Below are 18343 nucleotides of genomic sequence, written 5' to 3'. Positions count from 1 at the left end.
GTCAACTGGGAGGTGGCCGGGGGGAGACCCTCTCCTGCCTCCTCTCCTTGCTGCCTCCCTGAGCCCCAGTGGCGAGTTGGGCGCCTCCTTCCCCAGGGCTCTTGGGGCTTCCCTGGTGGCTCAGATGGTAAAGGGTCTGTCTGCAATGCAGGAGACCCAGGTTTGATCCCTGGGTTGGGAAGATCCCAAAGAATCAGACACAACTGAGCGATTTCACTTCACTTTCCCCAGGGCTCTGCCTTTCTGACCATGAGTTTGGGTGGGGCTGAGCCACTGGCAGCCCCCTCTTTCAGATCTGAAGGCCCCAGGAGTGGGCTCTGGGCCCAGCATCCACAGAGCCCTCATGGCAGAGTCTCCCCAACCAGGCTCCTGGGGGCTGAGTGCCCCGGTGGTAGGAGATGCAATGCCCCCTCCTGCACAGCCCAGTGGGGCCGTGGGACCCCCCTCACTCCGCAAGGAGCCAGTCAAGGAACTCACTGCCCAGGGCGACCCCTCAGGGGGCTCCACTATGACTTGGGGGCCACAGGAGCAGGGCTGGGGGGTTCCTGGATGCAGGGCTCACAAGCCTGCCTCTGGCAGAGCAAAGCTAGTGAGACAGGGTCCTGCACGTCTGGGTCTGGGGGTGGCCGGCAGCTGCAGGGAGCTGGCTCTGCCTCCAGACTGACCCTCGCTGACCTGCAGCCCAACCAGAGAGCTGTGTGTGGGAGCTGGGCCCGGCCTGGCTGGAGAGACTCAGGAGGGGCCCGAGGCGGCTGTTAGACACTTCTGTGCTTCCGACTGTAAATCAAGCATTAGCCACAGAGCTGCTCCAGAGACAGAGGGGCTTGCCCACAGGATCCGAGGCTGGTCTGAGCCCCAGCAGAAGGCCGCTCACCCTGGAAGGCCCGGCGGGAGGTCAGTCAGCCAGCGTCACGCCTCGTGGGTGGCTTGAAACCTCACCTGCAGACCAGGAAGCCAAGGGAGACGCCTGCCTGGTCCCACAGCCAGAACGGGGTCGAGCTGAGACCACAGTCAGGCCCACCCGGGGCCCCACCCGGCCTGTGTCCTGTCCACTCTGCACCCCTGCCCAGGGTGGGGGATGTGGGGTGAGGCTCATTCTCCCACCTTGGGGGCCAGGACATGCCCCGCGAGGAGCTGGGACAGGATTGGAGAGGTTGAGGAGTGACCAGCTCGTGGACAGAGGGGCGCAGGCCAATGGAGCCCCCTCTGGGTTTGCTTCCTCCAGACACAAATGCAGCTGAACACACAGCCTCAACCTGGGAGGGGGGCCTCGGGCCACTGGGCCCAGTTCCCTGGTTTTATTGACAGGGAAGCTGAGACCCAGAGCCACACACTTCTTGGGGTCTCCAGCTACCCCAGGTCCCTCCAGGGTCCCGCCCTCCAGAGACCCTCCCCCATCTGGGGCCCCACCCCCCAACCTGGGCAGTCAACCTGATCAATACTGGCCTCCATGCCCACATGGGGCCACTGGTCTTCAAGCAAGGGTTCTGGAGTGGATGGCACTGGGCCAGGGGTGCGTCGAGAGGCACTGGACCAGCCTGGCCCCCAACGTTGCTTCGGAGCAAGTGTGACGGCCAGACCAGGCTGACCCCGCCGCCCCTGGAGCCCAGAGGTCCACATCGCAGTGCCTGGAGGGAAGAAAGGGGCTATTTGTGCCAGGGCAGGAGGTGAGGAGGGGGTTCCCACCTGAGATGTCCCCGGGATCCTCGCTCCCTTCACAGTCGGGCTGTGGGTGGCTGTGTCGAACTTCCCAATGCCCAGAGCATGGGCTCACTTGACCTTGGGAAGCCAGCTCTGTGGCACTCCTTCCACGCTAACCACCCCAGGGCAGGCGCTGGGCTTCCCAACCCAGAGGGACAGTGGGGAACCTGGCGAGGGGAGGGGAAGGAAGGAGAGGGAGGGAGGGGGAGGGGGGCCAGGAAGCAGAGGGGCGGAGGAGGTTGTTGTCCCTGCAGAGAGCGTGGTCTGGGAGGTGGCTCGTCATGAGGAAGTGTCTATGGCTGGAGTGACGCGGGCAGTGTCTGGTGAGGGTGGCCACTGAGTGGGTGGCTTCGCTGATCCCTGTTGGCTTGCTGAGCCACATGCCCCTTTAGCCAAAGGGGATCAGCACCTGTGATGCCAGAAGAGACTTGGAAAGCTCCAGAGCCTGGGGTTTGTGCTCATACCTCTGCCTGCCGGCCGACCCGCAGCCCAACTCGGGACACAGGAGAGAGGCCACGTACCTGACCCAGCTCCAGCCGTGCCACCGGCTGAGGGCAGAGCCCAGCCCAGCCCACTGGGAGCAGAGGAGCTGTGCACTTAGCCCAGGAGTCTTGAGCTGAATGAAGTCACTGATGTGTTTGATTGTGGCCTCGCTGGGTGGCATGTGACATCTTAGCTCCCCAAACAGGGATCAAACCCGTACCCCCTTCATTGGAAGAGCGGAATCTTTTTTTTTAATTCACTTATTTTTGACAGCACTGGGCCTTCGTTGCTGTGCTTGGGCTGTCTCTAGTTGCATGAGCAGGGGCTGCTCTCCGTGGCTGTGCTTCTCTTGTTGCGGAGCACGGGATCAGTAGGTGTGGTGCACGGGCTTAGTCGCTCCACTGCATGTGGAAATCTTCCCGGACCAGGGAGCAAACCCGTGTCCCCTGCATTGGCGGTCGGATTCTTTATCCACTGGACCACCAGGGAAGTCCTAAGAATGGTATCTTAACCACTGGACCATCAGGGATGTCCCGTTGCTGGTGCTTTAAGTCACTTTGAGGGTTTTTAAGCAGCCAAAGCTCCCCTGGCAACAGCCTCCTCTTCCTCAGGGTCTCTGTCTGCACTGGAGGGTGAGCTTGAACACAAGACCCTGGTCCGTCAGGCGGTGTGGACACTGCACCCCTCCTCGCCTCCCCAGCAGAGCGCTGGGCTTCAAGTTCCCTCCGTCATCAAGCACCTAAGTTCACTGGGTCGAATTTGCTGGGATGAGGAATTCCACATTGTAACAACGTGCCACTTGTCACCTAGATTTCTAAACTAGAAAACAGTGCGGGCATGTTCAGGGCCCCAGTTCTCAGCAGCAGTGCTGAGGAGAAAGAACCTTGGCCGTGGAGGCAGCAGGTGGAGAGGCTCACGCCGCTCAGTAGAGCTGGCGCTGTGACTTCAGGAGTACTCAGCATGGGGGAACTTAGAGGTGGATGGCCCCGCCCATCCAACGCTAACAGCATCCCTGATCCTCAGCGGACGAGGAGGCGTGGCTCCCCAATCCCTGCCCAGATGAGGCGTGGTTCCCAAATCCCCGCCCCCTAGGAGGCGTGGCTCCCCAATCCCCGCCCCGAGGAGGCGTGGCTCCCCAATCCCTGCCCAGATGAGGTGTGGTTCCAAAATCCCCGCCCCCAGGAGGCGTGGCTCCCCAATCCCCGCCCCCAGGAGGCGTGGCTCCCCATTCTCGCCGCAGAACACAGGGGCCGCCTCTGAGTATGGTCTGTCTCGACCCTGATCCTCCCCCCCTGTGCGTGTCCTGGCCCCTCGGGGAACCCCCACGACAGCCATTGACACTCCCAGGTCACAAAAGTAAACTGGAGCTAAAGGCCACAGGCCGGCGAGGATGGAGGAGAAACAGCAGGGTTCAGAGTGCTGAGCTGTCCTGAGAACCAGGGAGCCTTCCCGGAAGAAAAGCTGACCCACGGGGACCAGGAACCCTGGAGCAGCGTCCCCACCCCCATCCCACTCCCTACCACTGTCCCCCACCTCCAGGATCAGCACCAGCCCCTGGGCCTAGAGCTGGGGGAGGGACTCCCTAACGTTTTAACTGCGGACATTAACAACCTAGACAAGAGACGCAAGAATAGTAGTGATGCCCATACACTCCTCATCACACACACGCACACACACACATGCGCCTGCGAGACCAGTGAGCACTGACACGAGAGCACTCTAATACACAGTCAATACTCAGACTTCTCCCAGTGTCCTTTCTGGCCACATTGTTTGACCCAGGATCCAACAAGGAAGATCCGTGGAGTTTGGGATCCTGTGTCTGATTTTTCCTTTAATGACCTTGACAGCCTTGAAAGGGTCAGGCCAGTTTCTATAGCACACACCACCATCTGGACTGGCCATGGTCAAATTCAGCTGGGGCACCAACACTCTAAGGGACGCTGGGACACCCCACGGGGACCTGTGGTGTCTGCCTGTCCCTTTGAGGTGGTGCTAAGTTGCATCACTTGGGCGTGGCCCCCACACCCCCGCCCTATAGTTCGCCTTTTGCTCTGTTGTTGGTGAGTCAGCATCGGGGTGTTTCTCTGAGTGTGACTCTCCCGTCCCCAACAGCCTTTAACTCGAAGCTCTCAGCAGCTGAGTCCATCTCCTCTTGCTGCTGAAACAAGCGACCACAAACTCAGTGCTCTAAACAACACGAAATTATTCTCTTATGGTCCGTGGATCAAGATTCCGAAGGGGTCTCACTGGGCTGAGGTCACCGTGTCCCAGGGTGGTTCCTTCCAGAGGCTCCAGGGGAGAAGTGTGTCCTCCCCAGCTTCCCGAGGCGCCTGCACTCCTCAGCTCCCACGTGGCCCTCCTCCACCTCCAGCCTCTGCCTCCCTCGTCACATCACCTTTTCCTCTGACTGGTCGCTCTCCCTCTTCTAAGGATACTTGTGATTCATTTAGATGGAGGAGGAAATGGTACCCCACTCCAGTACTCTTGCCTGGAGAATCCCATGGAAGAGGAGCCTGGCGGGCTACAGTCCGTGGGGTCACAGAGTTGACCATGACTCAGAGACTGAGCACACACACAACCCAGAAAAGCCACGCCCGGGGAGGAGGCGGCCCTGGGAAAAGTGGCTCAGGTGCCCCGCGCTTGCCTCATTTCTCCACGGGCTCAGGACTCACAATGGAAGCATGAGCGATCACTGGTCCCCTCAGAGACCCCGGCAACTCTCTACCCCGTGGCTCTGTTTTATTTCCTCAGCAGCACTTAGCACCATCGAAACCATCCAAAGTGTCTGCCTCCCCGCTTGGAAGCCCAGTGCACAGAGCAGGCCCGTGGCTGACCCCCAGCACCTTGGCATTGCAGGTGGTCTGTTGACCACTGTTGGATGGACGGACGGGCATTTGGTAATGGATGCAGGATGGGGAAAGGGTGGAGGAAGAAAAGAAGGAGGGATAGAGGGCTAGCTGGGGGGTGGCATGTGAATGGGAGACGGATAGATGGGCAGATGGACGAATGGGTGGGTATGAGCAGATGGAAGAATGGAAGTAGAGTGGAGGAGGATAAAAGAAGGAAGGAAGGAAGGAGAGAAGGGAGGGAGTGCGGGAGAAGCTGGGTGGTAGATGGATAGAAGATGGAGAGGTGGGTGGGTGGATACAAGGATGGCTGGATTGCAGAGCAGCCTCAGCACCGTGCTGTCAGTCCCTGCATCGTCAGCCCTGGGCAGGGCACACAGGGAGGGGCTGAGTGGTATTCCAGAGCCAGTGAAGGCATCGTCACAGGGACTGAGATGACCCCAGGCCTATCCCCCAGACCAGGGCCCCCCACAAGCCCCCTGTCCCCACCACCAGCCACTCTACAACACAGCCCAGGCCTGGGGGCTGCCTCCAGGCTCCTCCCGTGCAAACTTCACGGCTTCTCTCTCCTATCGGCTCCCGTTTCTGGCCATGAGGACCAACGCAGGGTTCACGGTGACATTGAACAGGCTCAATTCTGTGCGGCCATTTACAAAGCCAACTGGAATACAGCTGTTCCCCTGGGAAGCTGGAGGGGGTCTTGTGCTGCACCCCCTCCCGCAAGAGAGCCCTCCTGCATCTGCTCTCAGCCCCTCTCTTCACTGTTGTTGTTCAGTCACTCAGTCGTGTCCGACTCTTTGCAACCTCATGGACCGCAGCACCCCGGGCCTCCCTGTCCATCACCAACTTCCAGAGTTGTCTCAAACTCATGTCCATCGAGTCAGTGATGCCATCCAGCCATCTCATCCTCTGTCGTCCCCTTCTCCTCCTGCCTTCAATCCTCCACAGCATCAGGGTCTTTTCCAGTGAGTCACTCTTCACATCAGGCGGCCAAAGTATTGGAGCTTCAACTTCAGCATCAGTCCTTTCAGTGAATATTCAGGACTGATCTCCTTTAGGATTGACTGGTTTGATCTCCTTGCAGTCCCAGGGACTCTCAAGAGTCTTCTCCAACACCATGGTTCAAACGCATCAGTCAGCCCCTCCCACGTCCCTCACCAAACTGTCAGGCTGTGTGAGAGCCCAGCCGCCGTCCACCCAACCTCCTCCTGACACTCAGCGAGGGGCCTGGTACGAGGCGAGTGCTCAGTGCAGCTGAATGAATGAATGATGCAAGAATCCGAGGGCTTCGCACAGTGGCAGCACCTCTCCTGGTGCAGGGCTGCAGTTCAGGAGGGCGTGGGAAGAAGCAGGTGCTCCAGGGCAGAACCGATCCACACACAGGCATGCACGCACGCACACACACAGACACACACACACACACCAGGTGTGCGCAGGAAGCACAGGCAGGGCAAGTCCTTCCCTTCAAGTGACGATGCAGAGTGACGGCAACAGAGCAGGCGCTTCTAAACCTGCCCCTCCCCATCGAGGCCAGAAAGTGACTCTACAGTTATCTTGTCTCCAAGAGCCCTCCCTCTGCGCAACATCCCAGAAATAGTCAGCAGCCGGGGAGCTGCAGGAGCCCCCAGGGCGAGCCGCTCTGCTCTGCTCCCATGCAAGCCACCCATGGGGAAGCTTTGCCAGGAGGATGTTGTTTGCACCCCAGGCTGCCGGGGTCAGAGTCACGTTGATGCCGGAAAGCAGACATTGCCAGCCAGAAGGAGGGACACGTTCAGAGTCTGCACCCACCTGTCTTCCATGAAGGTGTCCTTGGGTGATGCCCTCTGTATACTCAAGGCTTACCTACCACTTCCAGCTGTGTGATCCTGAGCAAGTGTCTTCACTTCTCTGAGCCTCCATTTGCCCTTCTGTAGAAGAGTGGTCAGGGTTATGACAAATACTGGCAATAATATACCCATCGTGGTTTGGCTTGGCTGCACGTAAGCTATCCCAACAAAAGAGGCATAAACAAGATAGAGGTTTATTTCTTTCCTAGGTAAAACAGTCTCAAGTTGACAAGTCTGGGGACGCATGGCAGCTCTGCAGTGTCCTCAGGGACCCAGACTCTTAGTCTCTGCTTTTCCCCATCCTCAGTGCATGGCCTCCATGCCCAACCCACTTCATAGTCCAACATGGCTGCTGGAGCTCCAGCCATCAAGACCACAGGACAGGAAGAAGAAAGATGAGGAAATACAGGGCAGGAAGGGCCCCTCCCAAGAGTCCCAGTTGAGTCAGCTCATTTTTCAAGCAGTCATTCTGGAAGTCTCACAGAGAACTTCCTCTTTTATTTCATTAGCCGGAATACAGTTGCCTGACCCCATTTAGCTGCCGGGGAGGAAGGTTAGGAGATGTAGCCTTTTATCCAGACCAGCTACCTTGCCAGATAAAACTCGGGGTCTGTCCCCACAGAGGACAGGGAGCAGGGATGTCCAGGAGCACGTGATCCCAGCACGAGGCTGACCCGTAACGAGTGGAGCCACTGCTCTTGCTGACATTGCCAGCATCCCTGGGGACCGCCCGCAGCTCTGCCTTTCCTGAAGCCACACCCCCTCCACCGGCGTCCAGCCCAGGCAGGTCCTCCTGCAGCCGGGAAGGGACCAGGGTGCAAGGGGACAAAACCACATCAGAGAGGGAGCTGAGGCAGAGGCCACCCAGGGGAGGAAAGTCCTGGGGCTGCCCGGGTCGGGGGGCCCTCTCCCTCTGCCCCTTTCCTGCCCCCTACTCTCCCCTCACCCTCTTACTGTGGGCTTTTTATTGTATCCCCCCAGATTCATGCACTGGAACCCTAACCCCCGGTGAGATGGCTTGTGGAGTGATGGGGGTCAGATGAGGTCACAGGGGTGGGGCCCTGTAAGGGATTAGCTTCTTCATCTGATTGGGATCAGAGGGGAGATATCAGCCCCGCTCACCATGTGCACCCCCAGAAAGGCTGTGAGGACGAACCAGGCAGGGGCCTCCCCAGAACCCAGCCTGACCCTGGAGTCCCTCTGGCAGACTGAGGGGTGAATGTCTGTTTAAGGCCTGTCTGTGATGTTCTGTTTACAGCAGCCTCGACCTGCCTGAGGGGGACACACACACCCCGGCTCCCCGTGAGGTAGGAGACTGTGGCAGCCAGGGTGGGACGGACCCCCCACTGAGGCTCTCGGACAGGCCTGAACTGGGTGCCCCCTCACATGGACCCTTTGGGGCCCAAAGTGGGTGCCGGCTGGGAGGTGGGCAGCCAGGCTGGAGACCTCTGTCCCGGGGGCTCTGCAGGTGGGTGCCGGGCCAGGGGCAGGCACATACTCTTGTGGGACCTGGAGCTGAGTGCCGACTGAGAGCCCGCACTCTCCTGAAGGTTTCTTTGCACTTGATTATTCACAGACGCCCGGAGTATCTAGTGAAACATTTTTAATCAACATTTTATCACAAAAATCTTCCAACACACAAAGTCACTGCCTTTTTTTTTCCAGTTTGCAGGATCTTAGCTCTCCAACCAGGGATCAAACCCACGACCCTGCTGTGGAAGCATGGAGTCTTAGCCACTGGACATCCTTGTCACTGCTTTGTATTTTTTTGTAGATATGCTTTGGGTTTTTTAATTGTTTAGTTTTGGCTGTGCTGGGTCTTCACTGCTGTGCGAGCTCTTCTCCGGTTGCGGACAGTGGGCTTCTTGAAGCAGGGGCTTCTCCTGCTGTGGACCATGGGCGCTCGGCTCGCTGGGTTAGCCTAATCTTGGTTAGCTCAGCTAACCTAGGGCTCTAGGCACTCGGGCGTCAGTGGTCGGGGCTCGCGGGCTTCATTCCTCTGTGGCACGTGGAGTCTCCCCGAGGCAGGGACCGAATCCACGTCCCCTGCCAGGCCGGCAGATTGGACCACCTGGGAAGCCCCTGTCATTGCTGTTTAAACTCACTCTACCCCACTCTGGGCAGGTACCCGCCTCCATCTGTCCCCCAGGTTTCCTGCCACATTCCCACTTTCCTGCCACAAACCCTCCTGGTTTCCCTATCCACATTCCTGATGGAGACATCAGGAAACTCCACGTCTAGACAACTCCACGTCCGGACCATGAGCTAGAGTTCACACTCAGAGTTCTAAGCAGGGTCTCCAGAGACGATGGCAGAGTCCCGGGGCTGCCATAAACAGTCCTGCGGGCTGGGTGACTTGAACCAGGAGGTTATCGTCTCAGTTCTGGAGATCAGACATGCCCGGTCAGGGTGTCAGTAGGGCAGGTTCCTTCTGAGACGGTGAGGGGGCCTCTGTACATGGCCTTCCCCCTGTAGTCGTGTCTACAGGGGGGTCCCCAGGTCCCCTCTGCATAAGGACGCCTGTCAGAAGTGGATTCAGGATGCACTCTGCTCCAGTATGACATCGTCTTAACTAATTCCGTCTGCAGGGACCTGTGTCCAGATAAGGTCACATTCTGAGGAGCTGGGGGCTTCACGTATGAATCTGGGGGGGAACACGACTCACCCCCTAGCAGTGAGATGTACAAACCTCCAGGGGGTCACCCACAGAGCTCAGCAGGTGCAAACCCCATCGAGCGACCAAGCGTGACCGTCACCCAATGCCTACTCGCCGTCTGGTGTGGCCACCCCTGCAGAGGCAGCCCCATCCCGCCTTCTCCCCACAGACCGGGCGGGCTGTTCTCGAACTTCTACCGATGAAGTCGAGCTGAGCTGGCAGGCCTGGGCGCAGGGCCGCTGTCCCTCGGGCACCAGCACCACCACCAGCCGGAGCAGGGCAGCGGGACCTTGAGGCGGAGCCTGTCCACATGCCAGGCGGGAACGCACTGCGCTGAGGGCAGGAACCGTCTGCACGTCCAGGGAAAAGCACGCCACGTGAAGGCGAGTGACAGGAAAGGAGCACCGTCTCCACTTTGGGGACCGCACCGTGGCCCCGCAGATGAAGTCTCAGCAGACGATCGCCATCACAAGCAGCAACCCCGGCACCTGAATCTCCAACGCAAACTTCAGCTCTGAAGGAAGACCGCGATCCAGGGCAGGTGGGCACGGAGTCTGACACGGAACCGACGTAATTCAGGAAAGAAATGGACGGAAAGGCAAAACCGTTTCAGAAACAAAGCGATGACTTTACAAGGGAGGTGAGAAGAGAGATGGAAATCACAGTAAGGGACAGCCTGAGGGAGTCGGGATCCCCACCCACCCCAGGAGCTGCCCTACCTGGGAGCTACACATTCCTGTCTCCAGGCCCTCCCTACCCCGGAGCGACCCTGGCTGGGCCCAGAGGCCGGCTCAGACCCACCGCCCCCCCAACTCGGAACCCCATGCACCATTCTCACTGGAGCTCCCCCCGCCTCTGTGGGAGAGGACCGGCCGGACGGGGACAGAGCCCAGCCCCTTACACAGCGAGCAAACGGTGGAGGCCCCAAGAAGTCAGGTCAGAACTGGCACCGCACGGTCAGGAGGCAGACAGCAGCCACGGTTCCTCTGCTCGTGAATGCCCGGCCCCCAGGGAGCGTCCTGTCCCACAGGACAGGCCGACACCCACCCCAGCAAGCAGCCAGGCCAGGGGCCACTCAGCCCTGCCTCTGGCCCACCGGGGAGTCAGGGGCTGGGCTCCTTTCTGAGCCGTAGCTCCTTTATCCACACAAGGGGTGTTACACTTGAGTGTGCAGAGCCTGGACCTGCGGGCGTGCTGGGGGACTCCTGCGGCACCCCACATGCCGCTCCCTCCTCACACACACAGCAGCAGGCAACTCGAAGCTCCTCGGGAGCCCAGCTGTGACCACCCCTCAAAAATGCAAAGAGGTCCTTCAGGCCTCAGTAAGGTGATTATCTTCCCAAACAGGTAACCTTAGCGATCCCACAGTGGAATCTCACTGGACAAGCTCAGAAGGCCTCCAGGACCTGTGGTTACAGATTCTGGACTCGCTCGGGTGGGCCCAGGTCTGGAGATGCAGGTGGGAGGAGTCCTGTGGTGGGTGGCGGCAGGAGGTGGGGGCAGTTCTGGGCTCTCTGCTCCTGGCCCGGCCTCACCAGCTGCATCTGCAAAATGGGGACAAAGGCCTTTCCTTCTTGATTCTTGGAAGCGCTGGAGGACAAAGTAAGGATGTGATCTGGAAGGGTGAATTTCTCCGCACATGAGGAGCTTTCTGTGGCAGAGTAACGGGGATGCAAGCCCTGAGCTGTGGGACTGGCACAGAGGGGGACCCAGCCCTCCAGGACTCTGTCTTTCTGTGAAACGGGAACAGGAGTCCTTGCGCCCACCCCAACTCCCATCTGCTTCCCTGACCACCAGGTGGCACAGACCCGTAGATCCCAGAGATCGCCCAGCCCTGGGACAAGCCAGCACCCCTGCTCGGCACCAGGCCCCCCTCCCACCCCCGGCTCTACAGGTGGAACTGGATAGTGGGGTGGGGCTGCCCCTAGCATCGCTGGCCTCCAGCCCCGAGAGGCTGGTTTCCCTCTTTCTACTGGCTGGTGACGACCCCCTTGCCAACTGTCCCCAGGGGGATGCGGAAACTTTCCCCAGTTGAGAACTAATGATCTGGAGAGCATCCGTTTTACACTCTGACTCCTTCTCCAGAGAGGGAGGCTGACTCCTTCTCCTCCTTCAGGCGCGGGCCTCATCCAGCTCAGGTTTTTATAAACCAAGCCCACACCCAGCACCGGGCCCCACCGTGGGGAAGGGAGGAAGGAAGCAAGGGCAGGATGTGAGAGAGAGCGACACATTATGGGGTGACCTCATGGGAGCTCTGGTTTGTCGAGGCCCACGTGCGCCAGGTGCCACGTGGAGCGCTGCAGGCGGTCACCCTCAAGCAGGATTCTAGGGGGTTCTGTCTTGTCCCTGCAGTGCACAAGTCGCCATCCAGCCATGACGCCAGGCCTCACCAGCCCCACCCCCCCAGCCTCCGCCGGGTGCTTCCTCCACCCCGGCCCAGAGAGCAGGAGGCAGGGGGCAAGTGAGATCCAGGGAGCTTCATGGGGCCTGCAGCTCACACGGCTTGGGGCTCTGTTTACAGAAGAGAATGCAAAGTTACAGAAACCAAATGAGGCATGAAAGGGAACGTTTATTTAGAGTGAGAAAAAATGAAGACAACTTTAAACTCCGACAAATACACAAAATCTGAAAAAACAACAAGATGTTTTTATTAACCAGCTGCCTGGTTCATCTCCATCATGCTCTTCCAGGTATGACTTGGTCACATCTTTGTCAGTCATCTCAGCGTATGGCGATGTGATGTCATGTCTGAGAGAAGGAATAGAAATGCTGTTGCCGTTCTCCCACTAGGGCTGCCTGAAATGCATTTTCTCTTATTGAGATTTAGGATACATAGAACGTGGTCCCCTACCCCACGCAGTGTATATAGATGGCTTCCTTGGTGGCTCAGACAGTAATGGATCTGCCCGCAATGCAGGAGACCAGGGTTCGATCCTTTGGTCGGGAAGATCCCCCGGAGGAGGGCATGGCAACCCACTCCAGTATCCTTGCTTGGAGAATCCCATGGACAGAGGAGCCTGGCAGGCTGCAGTCCATGGGGTCTCAAAGAGTTGGACACGACTTGGCGACTGAACAACAACAGCAACTCTATCCATGTAGTTTGGATCACTGGGTATTCGTATTTGAGGGCCCACACTTCAGGGCACTATCTTAGGGCACAGCTAGTTTCTTGTGCCCTAAACAGCAGTTCTGGTCAAATCCACTTCCTAAGATTCCCATTTCTGAAAAGGAAACTGAGCATGATGCACGTTTATCGATGCAAACAACGCACGGTCGACCACATTTCCGCTCTGAAAACTGCTCTCCCTGAGGCCCTGTGCTGTGTGCCGTGTAAGTAGCTCAGCGACTCTTTGCGACCCCTGGACTGTAGCCCACCAGGTTCCCCCGGCCATGGGATTTCCCAAGCAAGAATACTGGAGTGGGTTGCCATTTCCCACTCTAGGGGATCTTCCCAACCCAGGGATGGCACCCGTGTCTCTTATGTCTCCTGCATTGGCAGGAAGGTTCTTGACCATCTGAGCTACCAGGGAAGCCTCCTAAAGCCATCCTCAGGAATCAATCCCAGGCGGAGCAGAGACTCCAACGTGAAAGGCGAAGCCACAGGGTCTTTAGAAGCTAATGTGGAATGCATTCATCTCCTTGACGCTGGAAAGGCTTTACACAAAAGCAGTAACAAGCCAAGGAAAATATTGATCGTTACAGTTATATTAAGCTGCCTGTTCATCAAAAGAGGCCATCAAAAGAGTGAAAGCGAGCCCAAGGATGGGAGGAGATGGTCACAACACACAAAACTGATGAAGCGTAAGTGTCTGGGTTACACAAAGGGCTTCAGGGACTTCACGAAGAACATTGGAGGGCTCGCGCCAGAGCCCCGTCAGCTCAGGGGGTGCGTGCGCTGGGCCCACAGCCAATTTCCCTGCGCCTCGGCAGGCATCATCGTGAAGTTGAGTCACACGGAAAGTGCCTGCGTTCAGGTCTCTTTGGGGAAGGATGGAGGCGGGGGAGGACGAACTCTTACAGAAACGTCAACTTTTTAAAATGCGTTTTCAGTAATTGCTGTTCTGTGCCAAGCTCGGCCTGGTAGGAGTTCCGTGTTGGAGTCACTAAGTGGGAGGTGATAACGGACAGGTTAATCGTCCTCATGCAGCGATGTGGTGCTGAGCGATGATCCAGGGGCCAGGTGAGGTGCTTCCCCGGGGCTGCCAGGGCAGGAAGCCACGGGCAGGGCAAAGGGTACAGGAACGGGGAGCGGGGAGCAGGGGAGGGGTCCCTGCAGCCCCACCGCAGGGCACACCTGGGCTGGAGAAGCTCCAGACCAGCCCCCAAGCCCTGAACCAGGAAGCTGCAGTCTGGAGAAACACTGCAGGGGCCGTGCGGACGGAGCTGTCTGGAGCCTGGAAAAGGAGGTTAGAGCCGCTTCTCTACCTCACCCCCACCCCAGCCCCTTCATCAGGCCCTGATGGCTGATGTTGCTCCCAGTCCCGCTGCGGACCTGAAGTCTGTATGAGATGCTCACCGTCTTTCCCTCTGCCCATCACCATCAAGGGCTTTGTGGCATCTTGTTGTTGACAAAAGACAGCATATTCTAGGACCAGACTGGGAACAAAGGAAGAATTCATTACGCATCCCTCCATTCGTCCATCATCCAGCAAATCACAGCTTGATTCCAGGCACCTCAAGCCCCTTCTGGAACAACACAGGCTACAATTTACTACAAAGCAACTAAAGTCGCTCAGTCCTGTCCACGACCCCATGGACTGTAGCCCACCAGGCTCCTCTGTCCATGGGATTCTGCAGGGAACGATACTGGAGTGGGTTCCCATTCCCTTCTCCAGGAGATCTTCCCGACCCAGGGATTGAGTCCTGGTCTCTTGCATCGCAGGCGGATTCTTTACCCGGAGCCATAGGAGGTGCTGTTCAGTTCAGTCGCTCAGTCGTGTCTGACTCTGTCACCCCATGGACCGCAGCACACCAGGCTTCCCTGTCCATCACCAACTCCCGGAGCTTGCTCAAACTCATGTCCCTTGAGTCGGTGATGCCATCCAACCATCTCATCCTCTGTCTCTGGAGGTGCTGTACGCAGCCATAAAAAAGAATGAAATGATGCCTCTTGCAGCAAGATGGATGGACCTAGACATTATCATGCTAAGTAACTCAGACAGAGACAAATATCAAATAATATCGCTTACCTGTGAAATCTTAAAAAAAATGACACTAATGAATTTATTTACAAAACGGAAATAGACTTACAGACATGGAAAATGGAACTTATGATTACCAAGGGGGAAAAGGCGGGGAGGGATAAACTGGAAGCTCAGGATTATTAGTTACACACAAGAATACATAAATAGATAAACAACAAAGACCTACTGTATAGCACAGGGAACCATATTCAATGTCTTATAATAACCTATTATGGAAAAAATTTGAAAAAGTGTATAAATATATATATATACACACACACACACATATATGTATATCTAACTAAAATACTTTGCTGTGTGCCTGAAACTAACACAACATTGTACATCCACTATGCCTCAATTCTTTTTTTTTAAACAATCACATAAAGAAGCATTTATTTGAGGCTTAACATATAATCATACAAATAAAGTTTGTATAAACACAAATCCACACTGAGTCACAACACAGATAGCAACAGACAAAGCTCAGTTCAGTCCACTTTGTCTCTACTTTCTCCTCGTCTATATTTGTAATAAAGCAAAATCCTCTTCTTTCCTTTGTTTTTGTAACCACAGGAAGTTCAATAGTTTCAATCTCTCCAAAGTCTCCAAAATATTCTTTCATTTGTTCCTCCAAAGTATCTGGGCTCAATCCACCCACGAAAATCTATTTTTGGGGGGGTTCCTTCCCTTTTAAAACTTTGGACCTTCTCAGTTCAGTTCAGTTCAGTTCCTCAGTCATGTCCGACTCTTTTCGACCCCATGAATCGCAGCACGCCAGACCTCCCTGTCCATCACCAACTTCCGGAGTTCACTCAGACTCACGTCCATAGAGTCAGTGACACCATCCAGCCATCTCATCCTCTGTCGTCCCCTTCTCCTCCTGCCCCCAATCCCTCCCAGCACCAGAGTCTTTTCCAATGAGTCAAGTCTTCACATGAGGTGGCCAAAGTACTGGAGTTTCACCTTCAGCATCGTTCCCTCCAAAGAAATCCCAGGGCTGATCTCTTTCAGAATGGACTGGCTGGATCTCCTTGCAGTCCAAGGGACTCTCAAGAGTCTTCTCCAACACCACACTTCAAAAGCATCAATTCTTCGGTGCTCAGCTTTCTTCACAGTCCTACTTTCACATCCATACATGACCACTGGAAAAACCATAGCCTTGACTAGACGGACCTTTGTTGGCAAAGTAATGTCTCTGCTTTTGAATACGCTATCTAGGTTGGTCATCTAGGGTCTATCAATTTGCCATCCCGTTTATGTTATTTCAGTTCCCAAACCTTATCAACACTAGCAGCATCCTTGAAAAGCACAAATCCAAATCCTTGTGATCTTCTAGTAACACCATCTGTTTTAACCATGCAGTCCACCACATCCCCAAATTGAGACAAATATTCAGTCAGATCTTTCTTTCTTGTATCCCAGCTCCAGCCTCCAATAAACATCTTACCGTCATCCTGCTGGTCCCTGCTCGTGTTGATCTTGGAGCCCTCTGCGAATGCCCTATGTCGCTGTATGTTCACGACTTCCCGAGCGGCGGAGCTGTTGGCAGAGGGTGCTGGCTCCCAGTCTGCGTCCAGCGGCGGCGGCGGCGGAGCATTGTATGGAGCTGGATTTAAAATGGCAGCGGAAGAGCCTCAATTCTTCTTTTAAAAAAAGTAACTAAATACCAGTTCCTCCCAAGGTGCCCAGGTTTTCTCCACTCCCTTTTCCTTCACGGACCCTCCACTTGGAATGTTCTCCTGTTACCCCCAGAAACTGGGTTCACTTCTTAGTGAGCATCGAGCCAAACCAATCAAATCAAACAGTGGGAGAACGATTTATTATCTGCAGCAAGTAAGGAGAATTTTGGGGGTACTTCCCAAAGCAGTGTCTCCCAGGACAGCAAAATAGGGGAAGTTTCAAGCTGCGGGAGCACACATCCTCGTGAAAGGGCTTGTGCAGAGAGGAATTGAGCATAGACTTGGGGCAGGCGTCACCCTAGGCTGACAGAAGCCAGGGTCTTGGTTGACTGAAGCCAGCAAAGATCAACATCGTCAGTGGTGTGGCTCCCGTTAGTCTGGCGGCCAGTTGTCCAAGGGGGTTTGGACCCTGTTTGACAGCTCAGAGAATATGTGTCAGACTGTTCTTTATTCTTTATCAGACCACCTGATCTGCCTCTTGAGAAATTTGTATGCAGGTCAGGAAGCAACAGTTAGAACTGGACATGGAACAACAGACTGGTTCCAAATAGGAAAAGGAGTTTGTCAAGGCTGTATATTGTCACCCTGTTTATTTAACTTCTATGCAGAGTACATCATGAGAAACGCTGGACTGGAAGAAACACAAACTGGAATCAAGATTGCCGGGAGAAATATCAATCACCTCAGATACGCAGATGACACCACCCTTATGGCAGAAAGTGAAGAGGAACTCAAAAGCCTCTTGATGAAAGTGAAAGTGGAGAGTGAAAAAGTTGGCCTAAAGCTCAACATTCAGAAAACGAAGATCATGGCATCTGGTCCCACCACTTCATGGGAAGTAGATGGGGAAACAGTGGAAACAGTGTCAGACTTTATTTTTCTGGGCTCCAAAATCACTACAGATGGTGACTGCAGCCATGAAATTAAAAGACGCTTACTCCTTGGAAGGAAAGTTATGACCAACCTAGATAGCATATTCAAAAGCAGAGACATTACTTTGCCAACAAAGGTCCGTCTAGTCAAGGCTATGGTTTTTCCTGTGGTCATGTATGGATGTGAGAGTTGGACTGTGAAGAAGGCTGAGCGCCGAAGAATTGATGCTTTTGAACTGTGGTGTTGGAACAGGCTCTTCAGAGTCCCTTGGACTGCAAGGAAATCCAGCCCGTCCATTCTGAAGGAGATCAGCCCTGGGATTTCTTTGGAAGGACTGATGCTAAAGCTGAAACTCCAGTACTTTGGCCACCTCATGTGAAGAGTTGACTCATTGGAAAAGACTCTGATGCTGGGAGGGATTGGGGGCAGGAGGAGAAGAGGACGACAGAGGATGAGATGGCCGGATGGCATCACTGACTCGATGGATGTGAGTCTGAGTGAACTCCGGGAGTTGGTGATGGACAGGGAGGCCTGGCGTGCTGCGATTCATGGGGTCGCAAAGAGTCGGACATGACTGAACGACTGATCTGCTCTGATTCTTTATCTCGGAAACAGAACTGGCAGTCTCTATGACTGATGTAAGGCTTCCCTGGGGGCTCAGCAGTAAAGAATCTGCCTGATACGTTGAAGACTGCCTGCTATGCAGGAGATCTGGGTTCATTCCCTAGGTTAGGAAGGTCCTCTGGAGAAGGAAATGGAAACCCACTCCAGTATCCTTGCCTAGGAAATCCCAGGAACAGAGGAGCCTGGCGGGCTACAGCCCATGGGGTCGCAGAGTCAGACACGACGTACAGACTGAACTACCAGGACTGACGTATCATCTCCGGTTAAACTGTTAAATTATCTCCCTGGCCTGGTAATAGCTGTTCACTCTCACGTGCTTTTGTTTCCTTAACATCACTCACTCCTGAGGCCTGCTCTTCCTCACAGGCACGCGTCGTGGCCAGGCTGAGATGGCAATATGACCTGGGCCGACAGCGGCTTCTCTCAGGTCAAGAAACGTACGCTTGGCTCTCTTCCCTTGGGCACT

General features: G+C 55.7%; 1 pseudogene; it reads right to left on the bottom strand.

Annotated features, from left to right (window-relative positions):
* Positions 1-2089: 2089 nt before the first annotated feature.
* LOC123466008 lies at positions 2090-18134 on the bottom strand (annotated as a pseudogene).
* Positions 18135-18343: the final 209 nt, after the last annotated feature.

This window comes from Bubalus bubalis, chromosome 7, assembly GCF_019923935.1.
Source record: "Bubalus bubalis isolate 160015118507 breed Murrah chromosome 7, NDDB_SH_1, whole genome shotgun sequence".
NCBI lineage: Eukaryota > Metazoa > Chordata > Mammalia > Artiodactyla > Bovidae > Bubalus > Bubalus bubalis.
Note: the sequence above shows the minus strand (reverse complement) of the source record. Positions and strands in the feature narration are given on the sequence as shown.